The following is a 12234-nucleotide window of genomic DNA, read 5'->3' as shown; positions in this document are numbered from 1 at the left end:
GCACAAGCCCCCAAATGTCAGGAGGACCTTGCAGGGTTGACAGGGCTGGGTTTGCCAGGGTCGACAGAAGAGGCCAGTCAGCCCATCATGTCTTTACCGGGTCTTTCTGAGAGCTATCTAATTAGTCCCTCCCCCTTGCTCTTTTTCCAGAGCCTTCCATTATTTTCTTTCCAAGTTGATATCGAGTTCTCTTTTGAAAGTTAATATTTAATCTATTTCTTTGCAGGCAGGGCAGGAGTGAATACAAATATTTGAGAAGCAGTATATCATTGAGTAGGTTGCTCAGCCAGTGTGTTTAAGCAAGTGTTCCTGACTGCCTGTACTATTGAGATTGTGTGAGGGAGGCGCTGCTGCTTTTTGATATGCAGGCACACTACTTCCGCCTCAGCCCCATCCAGCCAGGATCTGAACTCACTCACCAAACATAACACACAGTGAAAGTGGACCTGACTGTAAATTACACCCAGAGCTCTGCTCATTCACTCGGGCCCAAGTACTGCTCCCATTGACAAGGGTGGGATGTGAAAAAGTTGCAGCGAGGAGTCCCTGAAATTAACCAGACGCCAGGATGGAAACTGACAGCAGCCAGAGAGGGCTGGTAAGCAAAGGGTTTTTAGATCAACTTCTTTGCAAAAAACAAACAAACTTTCCTCGTGACTTGTTCCGCTGCCTCTGTGCCCCAGGGAGCTGGGTTTGGATTTGATGAAACCCTGCGCACATTGGAGGCGTGAACTCATTCCGGCTCCAGTGATCGCCTCTTCCATTGAATTCTCTGCGGTGAAGCCGGTCTGAAAACTGATCTTCACCATTAAAACAGAAATTGTCCCGTCATCCTACGGAATTATTTTAAAAAAACTAATAGGGAGAGAAGGAGATGTCCTTGTGAGATTTAACCAAGAACATCCGACTGGATCCTTATGTAAGTTGTTTAAGCAGGTCAGGGCATGGCCAAGTGCGCCTACAGTTGTCTGGAGCCTATCTTGTTAGCTGATGGGTTTGTTCCTTGGAGACGATAAGCAAGGTGGGGCAATATTGGAAAGCTGTGTGTCGGTGGAGCAGCAAGGGACCCAGTGGAGTGAATGACTCCTTCACTGTAGGGATGAACTGGGAATCTTTGTGTGTCTTCAGTCTATGCAGTGTCAGTGAGTAGAACTGTGTCGAAGTTTTTTTTAATGAGGGCGTGGTTCACTTTTCAAAGATATTTTTGTTCCTTTATTTCACCACAGTGTGCCTCTTGTTCTACACCACCCCTGGTCCTGGAGAAGGGTTACAGGTCAAGTGACCTGTTGCCAAGCCAATGGCACTGGGGATTTGAGGACTATGACTCCAGCAGACTCCTGAAATTCCGCCACCTACCATTTGCCTACCCTTTAGTGAAACTCCGCTGCGAGCGTCCCTACAGTGACATAAACCGTGATTAGAGACTCAATGGAGTAACACGTTTGGTTTGCAAACGGTTGGATATCTGCTGTGTGTGTCTATATTTGAACGCAACCTTGTCCTGAGGAGTCAGTGAAATGTAATTTTGGGACGTGGAGTTTCTGCGCTCGAGCTGTTAAATGTGTAGAAATCCTGCCCTTCCAAACTCGAGCGAAGTCTGGAGAGAGCATTTTGAGCTGTAACCCCTGGTGACAGTGCTGTGGTTGGGGGTGGTTACAGGCCTCTCGCTTGGAGTCTCCAGGAATTGAAACAATCTGCAAGACATTGCAAACAGGCCAGGAGAGTATTAAACCAAGGTGTTATTTTTTCACATTATATTTGAGTACTTTGTTCGACCAATATTAGAGATGGGGGAAAGGCTGTTTCAGTAACAGATTAATCCATTTGAGTCTGTTCGCTTTCCAATTAGTATAGGAAGGCATCACTTTTGGAGGTAAAGCATAGCTACCTGACGTGAACCCGACCAGATCCGACGACATGTGTTGTGTTTGGGTCGGGTCAGGTCTCTCTTCTGGGTCCAGCGTTCAGGCTCAGGTCAGGTTGGGCTGGATGTGGACAGTGCTGCCTTGCTGCGGGAAGTAATCTTCAAATGAACATTCAGGACGTCAAGGCGGGAAACTTGCAGTCCAGACTCTGCACTCTGCAGTAAAGCCTGGCTACCTGACCAAACCCGACTACATATGTCAGGTTCAGGTCAGGTCGGGCATTTAAAAAAAAATTAAAGGGCCCGGGTCGGGTTGGCTGTTGCCGGGTCGGGCCCGGGTCGGGTTGGCTGTTGTCGGGGTCGGGTTGGCTGTTGTCTGGTCGGGTCGGGCCCAGGTCGGGTTGGCTGTTGTCGGGTCAGGCCCGGGTCGGGGTCAGGTTGGCTGTTGTCGGGTCAGGCCCGGGTCGGGGTCAGGTTGGCTGTTGTCGGGTCAGGCCCGGGTCGGGGTCAGGTTGGCTGTTGTCGGGTCGGGCCCGGGTCGGGGTCAGGTTGGCTGTTGTCGGGTCGGGCCCGGGGTTGGGTTGGCTGTTGTCGGGTCGGGCCGGGCCCGGGTCAGGGTCAGGTTGGCTGTTGTCGGGTCGGGGTCAGGTTGGCTGTGGTCGGGTCGGGCCCGGGTCGGGTTGGCTGTTGTCGGGTCGGGGTCGGGTTGGCTGTTGTCGGGTCGGGCCCGGGTCGGGGTAGGGTTGGCTGTTGTCGGGTCGGGTCGGCTGTGGTCGGGTCGGGGTCAGGTTGGCTGTTGTCGGGTCGGGGTCAGGTTGGCTGTTGTCGGGTCGGGGTCAGGTTGGCTGTTGTCGGGTCGGGGTCAGGTTGGCTGTTGTCGGGTCGGGGTCAGGTTGGCTGTTGTCGGGTCGGGCCCGGGTCGGGTTGGCTGTTGTCGGGTCGGGCCCGGGTCGGGTTGGCTGTTGTCGGGCCCGGGTCGGGTTGGCTGTTGTCGGGTCGGGCCCGGGTCGGGGTCGGGTTGGCTGTTGTCGGGTCGGGGTCGGGTTGGCTGTTGTCGGGTCGGGGTCGGGTTGGCTGTTGTCGGGTCGGGGTCGGGTTGGCTGTTGTCGGGTCGGGCCCGGGTCGGGGTTGGGTTGGCTGTTGTCGGGGTCGGGTTGGCTGTTGTCGGGTCGGGCCTGGGTCGGGTTTTAATCTCATACCCGAGCCAGGCTTTATTTGGAGGATGGATCAATGGTGAAAGTGTGGGGTGTGATCATTTTGAGGCAGGAGAGCATGTGTTGAAAATACAGCCAACCCGAATTGGCAACCCTATTGCAGGCTAATTGGCAGCATTTAAGAACAAACACCGAGTATATTGTATTGGTACCAGTTCCCTGAATAAACCCAGAGAACAGCAGAGTTTGGTACAGCTGTGAATGCTTCTCTCTGAACTGGCACCAGAATGAAGCCCCTTGTAAATAAAGGAAAAAAATGCATTTATATGGCACCTATCATGACCTCAGGATGCCACAAAGCATTTTACAGTTAATTATTTTTGAAGAACAGTCATTGCTGTAATGTAGCAAATTTGTGCACAGCAAGCTCCCACAAGCAATTCGGTAATGAGACAGATCATTCTTTTCAGTGAAGTTGAGGGATAAATTGGCCGGGACACTGGGGAGAAGTCTTCTGTTCTTGGTGTTGGTGTAGTGGAATCTTATACATTTACTTGAGAGGGCAGACTGGACCTTGGTCTAAAGTCAGATCTACTTTGGAATATCAGCCTATGTGCTCAAGTCTCTGGAGTGGAACTTGAACATGCAACCTTCTGACTCAGAGGGAAAGTACTAGCACTGAGCCACAAAGTAACTGTTAAAGGGAAAGGGAAGACTGTGAGTCTGTGGAACTCTCTTCCTCCGAGAGTGTTAGAGGCAGGGTCATTGAATGTTTTTAAGGCAGAGGTAGACATTCTTGACAAACAAGGGGGTCAAAGGGTATTGGGGGGGGTGGGGGGGGGAGGGGTGCGGGTAGGCAGGAAAGTGCACTTGAGTCCACAAACAGACCAGCCATGATCTTCTCGAATGGTGGAGCAGGCTCGAGGGGCTGAACAGCCTACTCCTGCTCCAAGTTCATATGTGTGTATGTTCGTATGGGTGTTTAGATTTTCCCTCTCTTTGATTAATTAATTGCCTGGACCACCATACTACTAAATGCAACATTGAGGTTGGGAGCTGGTAAACAAGGCATGATTTAATTATACAGACAACATCTTTTGTAGCTCGTCCTTGGCTAACGGACATGGGGAAAAGTAGTTTGATCATCATTTAGTTCAGTTCAACAGGAGGCTCATGCATACAGTGGCTCTAAGCAGCTGACCATTAGGAATTGGAGAGTAGTGGGAGAGGGGAGCAGTGCTCGCAGTCACTTGATATTGGCAGCAGCATCTTCAAGACCTGACTGTGGGAAAGACAACGGGGTGCACAAATGAGCTGGTATCTGAAGGGACCATAATGAAACGGTCCTAAAGGAAAAGTGCTCATGTGATAGCCACCTGTACAAGGCCCATCTACACTTCCTGAAGCCACTTCAGGCAAGTTAATGTTGCCAGCAGTGTTTGGACATATTCCTGGAGGTTTCATCACATGACCTCTTATCTCCAACCATCCCACCCCCACTCTCCTGCCATTGGTCAACTGACACATCCAACCTCTCAATGCGCCCCCTTCCTACACCAATTGGAAGGCGACAGACTCTTCATTACCTGATTAGATGATTCTTGACTGTAAGTCAAATTGTTTTTTTCCCCCGCTCAATAATTTTATAATAAACAGATGTCCAAGGAATTTTTAAAAACATTTTTATTGCCCATATGATCTTTTGCCCTTCGTTGCTTGTGCATCAGTGTCCTGGAGATTTAATTCCGGGAGACTCCAGATCATTTTGGACTGATGTGAACTCCATTTTGTGTTCCTAGGATTAAGTTTTCCAAGGTACTTTCCAGTCATGGTGAGCACTAATAATCCATCAAGGTGGCTTCAATGGGATGAGAAGTTAATCAGAGGCCTGTCTACCTGTTCAGGTGGATGTAAAAGATCCTAATGTACTATTTGAAGAAGGACAAGGAATTATCCCAGTGTCTCCTGACCAATAACCCACTCCTCAGATACAACCAAAAAACACTGCTGTTGGTGCCACCTGACTGTGGACAAATTGGCTGCTGAATTTGTCTGGACCCCTACCACTTTTGTGCAGGACAGTGAAAGGCTTTTGCCTTGCTGGCTTGTGTGAACCTTCCCCAATCCTTGGAGAGGGTACAGGATACATTGCATGGAGCTTTAAATACAGTCAGCATTACAGAAGCCAATCACTGGCTGACAAGCACATGGAGACACTCCAAGATTTGAATACAGTGCTGTGTAAATGTTAGCTGTTTGTGTTTTGGTCATGATCTGTCTGACACAGACCCACACCCGGGCATAAGTATTGAGCTATGTAAGTGGATTTAAGCCCCACTCTGGTCTCTGTGTGGCATTTTGATTTACTTGTTGCTGTTTGCCATAACTTTATGGAATCATACAGCACCAGGAAAGGCCATTCAGCCCATCATACATGTGCTGGCTCTTTGAAACAACTATCCAATTAGTTCCAATCCCTGTAGCCTTGCAATTTTTAAAAATTTTGATATAAATATCCAATTCTTTTCGAAAGGTATTTATTGAAGCTGCTTCCACCACCTTTTCAGGGAGTGCATTCCAGACCATCATAGCTCACTGTATAAAAAGATTTCTTCTCGTTATGCCCTCCGGTTCTTTTATTAATTATCTTGAATCTATGTCTTCTGGTTACTGATCCTCCAACTAGTGGGAACAGGTTCTCCTTATTTACTCTATCAAAACTCCTTAATAATTTTGAAAACCTCTATTAAATCTTCCTTTAACTTTTGTTCTAAGAAGAACAATTCCACCTCTAGTCCTCCACATAACTGAAGTCTCTTGTCCCTGCTGCTTTTCTCACAGTTACACAAGGAAACAAATGGTTTTGAATGGGTTAAGATGGGAATAACCTCTTTACATTAAGTTGAATCTTTGGGGTTTCTATACCGTCTGAAGCAGAATCCTAATGCAGGTGACTCCCTAAAGACAGCCCACCTCATATTCCAAGAAGTACAGAACATGTCTTCACCTTTCTTCAACCTGTCTGAACTTGAGGGGATTACTGGAATTCAGTATTCATTTTGTATGAGAGATCTTTAGCATTCTTTGAGGTAAAATGGAACCAAGCTAACTTTCTGATTAAATGAAAGATGTTTTTTCTCATTTTCATTTCACCTTTGTATTTGTAAAAGAAGTCCCCTTTTTTGGTTTGTTTTAAACTAACGGCAGCCTGACTGCAGCATGTGACCGAGCTGGAGTCTATAAACTGTTCCAACACTGGAATTCTCTTCTCATGTGAGAACAGCACTTTACTGGAAAATAATAGCATCCCCACAGGACAGAAAATCCTGTGTTTTCCATTCTCACTGTTTTGGTTGGGTTGTGGCGGGGGGTGAAGTGGGTTGTGTGGAGATCAGTTGCTTGTGGGATGAGACATGTTCATTTCTATCCTCAGCCAGTAATGACCTTTCACCTTCACCTGGACTGTTTCAATCCCGCCAGTGAAGTTCTCTTTTCTCATTTCCTTGCAAAACACCTTTTGGCTATTCACACAGCTTCCTGACTTAATCCTCCTCCTCCCTGCCAGCTCCCCCACCATCCCCAATCACTGCTAAATCTCTTTAACACCGCTCCCCCATCCCCAACCATCGTTGGTGTTCATAGTTTGGCACACATTGACTGCAGTCTGGAGGAACTGACACTCCTACCAATGGAGGAAGATGAGTGCCAATTTGGATGATCCAACTCTTAACCAGAAAGCAGGAATGCAAAGCCGATATTTTCTTTTCATTTGAATTGTTGAATGGTGCGAGCCGTGGCTCAGTGGGTGGCACTCTCACCTCTTGTCAGAAGGTCATGAGTTGAAGTCCTACAAGAGCACAAAGCCAGGCTGACGCTGAAGGTGTGCTGCACTGTCAGAGATGCCATTTATCCAATGTGACATTAAACCGAGACACCCGTCTGCCCCCGCACACCACCCCACCCCCCACTCCAAGTGGACATCAAAGATCCTATGACACTCTTTGAAGAAGAGTGGGTGTGTTGCCTCCACAAGCATTATAACAAAATCAGATTATATGATCATTTATCTCATTGCTGTTTGTGGGATCCTGTATATAAATTGGCTGATGCGTTTCATACATTACAACAGTGACTTATGGTTCTAAAGTATTTCATTGTCTGTAAAGCACTTTGGTCCATGGAACCATAGAAGAATTACAGCACAGAAGGAGGCCATTCAGTCCATCGTGTCCATGTCAGCCGAAAAAACTAGCCGCCCCATCTACTCCCACCTTCCAGCACCTGGTCCATAGCCTTGCAGGTTACAGCACTTCAGGTGCATGTCCAGGTACCTTTTAAAAGAATTGAGAGTTTCTGCCTCCACCACCATTCCTGGCAGTGAATTCTGGATGTACCTATTTCAGCTTAAAATTAATGTGCAAACAGTTAGTGCTGTAACTAGTGTCAGGGTCTTCATCTAGTAACAGAGTGACAGAAGCAGGGCTCTGGGATTAGCTTGGCTGCCTCTCTTGAAACCAAGATTTTTAGTCTGTCTTGAGCAAGAATGTTAGAGGGGGAAAGAGGTACTCTTTACAGCAAGAAGTGAGTAATATTTGCAGCATTTTTCCATCTGTACCTCCTGAAATCATTTGCTTTGGCCCTATTCAGTATGAGTGTGAGTGAGTGTCCTTCACGGTCGCAAAGACACCATTATGTTTTAGGAACATAAAAACCAGAATACTCCATTCAGCCCCTCGAACCTGTACCACAATTCAATTAGCTTGTGGCTGATCTGTATCGTAACTCCATTTACTCACCTTGATTCCATAACTCTTAATAACCTCAGTTAGCAACAATCTATTATTCTCAGTTTTGACATTTTCAATTGACCACCGACTACAACAGCATTTTGGGGGAGAGATTTCCAGATTTCCAGTCTGCCCATTGTGTGAAGAAGTGTTTCCTGACATCACCCCTGAACACTCTAGCTCCAATTTTAAGATTATGCGCCCTTGTTCTGGACTCTCCCACCAGATTAAATTGCTTTTCTCCATCTACTCTTATCAACCCCTTTTAATCATCTGCAACGTTCCAAACACTCGTTGCATTCTGTTTCTCATGAAGACATTTGCTGTCTTTTGAAAACAATGTTGTTTTCTATCCTGAGTCTTCCTTCCCAACCCCCATCCCCCACTCCATGTGTCACTTGTAGCTGAGGATGGGTGGGTATCAGGCTTCCAGGTTTATGGTAAAACTGCTTCCAGCCCTGTCTTTGAGATTGACCCAGGGATGACCCTCCTGGAGAGAGGCAACAGTTGTTACCTGCCTCTAATAATGTGACTGGGATTGGGAACTGAACTGTGTCGGGTTCTGAGTTGAGAAGCCATTGATTCTCAGTGCTGTGTGTTGGCGCTCTTTTGTAGAAAATTTCACTTTGCGATAGAAGTATTGCTGGCAAGGCCAACATTATTGCCCATCCCTAATTGCACTTGAGAAACTAGTGCTGGGCTGCCTTTCTGAACCGCTGCAGTCTATGTGGTGTATGTGCTGTTAGGGAGGGAGCTCTAGGATTTTGGCCCAGTGACAGTGAAGGAACGGCGATATATTTCGAAGTTAGGATAGTGTGTGACTTGGAGGGGAACTTGCAGGTTGTGGTGTTTCCATGCACCTGCTGCTGTTGTCCTACTAGGTGGTAGAGGTCGCTGATTTGGAAGGTGCTGTTGAAGGAACCTTGGCAGGTTCTGGTAGATGGTACACACTGCTGCCACTGTGTGTCGGTGGTGAAGGGAGTGAATGTTTAATGTCATGTTTGGGCTGCTGATCAAGCTGACTGCTTTGTCCTGGATGGTGTCGAGCTTCTTGAGTGCTCTTACAATAAATTAGGGTCAATTGGAAACACCATAGCTGTTGCTACACAGGGATTCAAATTAGCAACCAGAGAGGCTCCTCGATGGATTACTAAGTAAAAGTGAATGGTGCAGTGTTGAGGCATTCACATCAGGACTTCCCAGCTTTGATTGCTGTTTATGCTGAATTGAAGGATTGGTACTGGGGAGTTAGCGCTACAGTTGATTCTCACCCTTCCCCCAGCCCGAGCTCTGGGGAAAAAAAATCAAGTTCCTACTTCTGCTCACTATCCACTGACCCTGCTGGGAAGGGCACATGTAGATGTTGGATTGAGTTTGACTGTTACACCCTCTAGTAAAATTGCTTACTGCCACTTGCAGGCTTGGCTCACAGATGAAGAACGGCCAATTAGTTACAGTATAGGAGATTGTCTGGAGCAGCCGTGCCCCAGTGGGAGCCAGGGCAGATATGCCCACAACTGTACCCCCAGTGGGAGCCAGTACTGTGAGGTAGTGAGAAAATCAGAACTAGCTACTCAAGTCACTCACTGCAGCCAGTGACCAAACTGGTGTGGCTGATCCAAGTTTTCCTCCTGTATTTCAGAGGCTGTCTACATGTGTGAAAGGGATGTGTTCTTTCTGTTTCTCAGTGTTTTTCTCCATGATCTGGTGACGCTGTGTCCGCCATCTGCTATGACTCCTGGTTGTTCTTCTGCCTTGACCTCAGACCTGACTTTTAACCCTGATGCTCACACCCATGAACTCACTGTGCTCACAGCCAGGCAGGTTGTGGTGCATGAGTGGAAGATAGTCATGCTCGATCAGCGAGGGAGAGTTGGGCTTCAGTTCTGATGCTTCCTCTGTTGATTGAAAATGTTGTTAACAAACTAATACCTCCATCTCCTGAGGCACAGAAGTGATAAAAATGGGCTTTTATTTTAAAATGATGTGTATCATTCTATTTATATTTAGAAATTTCAGGAGAGCCTGGCCTGTAACTAAACAAACAGCAATGTTGACTTCAATTACTGAAGCCATCACAATTCAGATTCCCATGGTGCAAAGTGTATGTAATGATGCTGGTCGGTGTGTAATATTGCGTGTTTGAGTCATGAGGTGCCATTTAATTTGGAGCTCCTTCCTGTCAGGATAAATGACTGTCCTACAATTACCTTTTCTCTCTAACGCCTACTTCTCCCTCACCGCATCTCCCAATCTCGCATTTCTGTGCGGTGGCTTCCAGTCTGTGTTGCAAAATCTTTTTTGATTCCTTCCATTATCCTCTGCATTTCCAGATTTGGCCTCCTTGTCGGCATCAGAAATCTTGGGCAGTACATTAGCTCAGACCTTGAAATGAATGCAAAGTCCGCTGGCTGACTGACGGGTAGGAGATGCTCTGGAGAGTGCAGTGAGAGTCATGACAGAGCACCATGGGTGGCTCAGCTGTGTAGGGAAGGAGGAGAAAGGACAAGAGAGTAATAGTGATAGGGGATTCTATAGTTAGGAGAACAGATGGGTGCTGCTGTGGCAGCAGACGTGATTGCAGGTTGCCTCCCTAGTGCAAGGCTCATGGATATCACCGAGCGGCTACAGGGCATTCTGGAGGGCGAGGGTGCACAGCCAGAGGTCGTGGTCCACATTGGTACCAACAATATAGGAAGAAAGAGAAATGAGCTCCTGCAGGCTGAGTTTAGGGAGTTAGGAACGAGATTAGCAAGCAGGACCTCTAAGGTAGTAATCTCCGGATTACTCCCAAGGACACGTGCCAGTGAGTATAGAAATAGGAAAATACACCAGATGAATGCATGGCTGGAGAGATAGTGCAGGAGGGAGGGCTTCAGATTTCTGGGACATTGGGACAAGTTCTGGGGAAGGTGGGACCTGTACAAGCTGGACGGTCTGCACCTGAACGGGACTGGGACAAATATCCTTGCAGGAAGATTTGATAGTGTTGTTGGGGATGGTTTAAACTAGATTGGTAGGGGGATGGGAACCTGAGCACAGTCTTAGATAGGACAATTTCAGGGCAGGGAACAGGAGGCAGAAAATTAGCGAGTGACTCTGAAAGACAGAAGAAGCAAAAGTTTAAAAAGTGTGCAGCACAGGAATTTGACAGTGTTAAAGGGTATTTATTTAAATGCAAGGAGTATAGTAAATAAAGCCAATGAGCTGAGGGCACAGATAGACACATGGCAACACGATATCGTTGCTATAACGGAAACCTGGCTTAAAGAGGGGCAAGAATGGCAACTCAACATCCCTGGATATAGAGTTTTCAGGCGGGATAGAGAGGGAGATAAAAAAGGAGGGGGTGTAGCATTATTGGTTAAAGAATCAATAACAGCTTTGATGAGGGGTGATATGCTAAATGAATCATCAAATGAGACCATATGGTTGGAGCTCAGAAATAAAAAAAAGGGGCAGCCTTTTTCGGCAAATTTCTGAGTGTAAAATCTATAGGGCAATACTAGTTGGGCATTTCAACTACCCTAATATCAACTGGAATACAAACAGTGTGAAGGGCACAGAGAGCGCAAAATTCTTGAACTACAGTCAAGAGAACGTTTTTAGCCAGCATATAACAAGCCCAACAAGAGGGGGTACAATTCTAGATTAGTCTTCAGTAATGTAGCTGGGCAAGTGTAGGAAGTAACAGTGGATGACCATTTTGGAGATAGTGACCATAATAAGTTTCAGCATAATCATGGAAAAGGACAAAGATAAAACAAAAGTAAAAGTTCTAAATTGGGGGAAGGCACATTTTTAAGAAACTGAGAGGTGACCTGGCGAAAGTAGACTTGGTACAGCTACTTGAAGGAAAATCAGTGGCAAACCAGTGGGAGTCATTCGAAAGCAAGATACTACAGGCACAGTGTAGGCATGTCCCCACAAAAATAAAGGGTATTGCCAAATCTAGAGCTCCCTGGTTATCTAGAAGCTTGCAGGGCAAGTTAAAGAGAAAAAGAAAGCTCATGATGGTCACAAACTTTAGAAAGCCTAGAGGAGTATAGAAAGTGCAGGGGTGAAGTAAAAAAGGAAATTAGAAAAGCAAAGAGAGGACATAAAAAATCATTGGCAGGTAAAATCAAGGAAAACCCAAAGATGTTTAACAGTACATTAAGAGCAAGAGGATAACTAAGGAAAGGATAGGGCCTATCAGAGATGTACAAGGGAACTTATGTGTGGATGCAGTAGATGTGGGCAGGGTTATTAATGAGTTTGTTGTCTCTGTCTTCACAAAGGAGAGGGTTGATGCAGACATTGTAGTAAAAGAGGAAGAGTGTTAAATATTAGATACTGTAAGCATAATGAGAGAGGAAGTACTAGAGGGTCTGACATCCTTGAAAGTCATAAATCGCCAGGGCCGGATGGATTGCATTGTTAAATTAAG

General features: G+C 46.6%; 1 protein-coding gene across 5 annotated transcripts in view; it reads left to right on the top strand.

The window, feature by feature from the left end:
- The first annotated feature begins 391 nt into the window (after window positions 1-391).
- LOC137383797 (DENN domain-containing protein 2C-like) overlaps window positions 392-12234 on the top strand; it is a 162634-nt gene continuing 150791 nt past the window's right edge. For 4 of the 5 annotated variants that reach the window (XR_010977465.1, XM_068057009.1, XM_068057007.1 and 1 more), the window contains exon 1: window positions 392-598. The gene's annotated coding sequence lies outside the window, so the exon portion shown is untranslated. Of the gene's footprint in view, window positions 599-756; window positions 920-12234 lie in introns of those variants that run through there. The other variant, XM_068057008.1, reaches the window with a different exon arrangement.

Source organism: Heterodontus francisci, chromosome 25 (genome assembly GCF_036365525.1).
Source record: "Heterodontus francisci isolate sHetFra1 chromosome 25, sHetFra1.hap1, whole genome shotgun sequence".
Classification (NCBI taxonomy): Eukaryota; Metazoa; Chordata; class Chondrichthyes; order Heterodontiformes; family Heterodontidae; genus Heterodontus; species Heterodontus francisci.
Note: the sequence above shows the minus strand (reverse complement) of the source record. Positions and strands in the feature narration are given on the sequence as shown.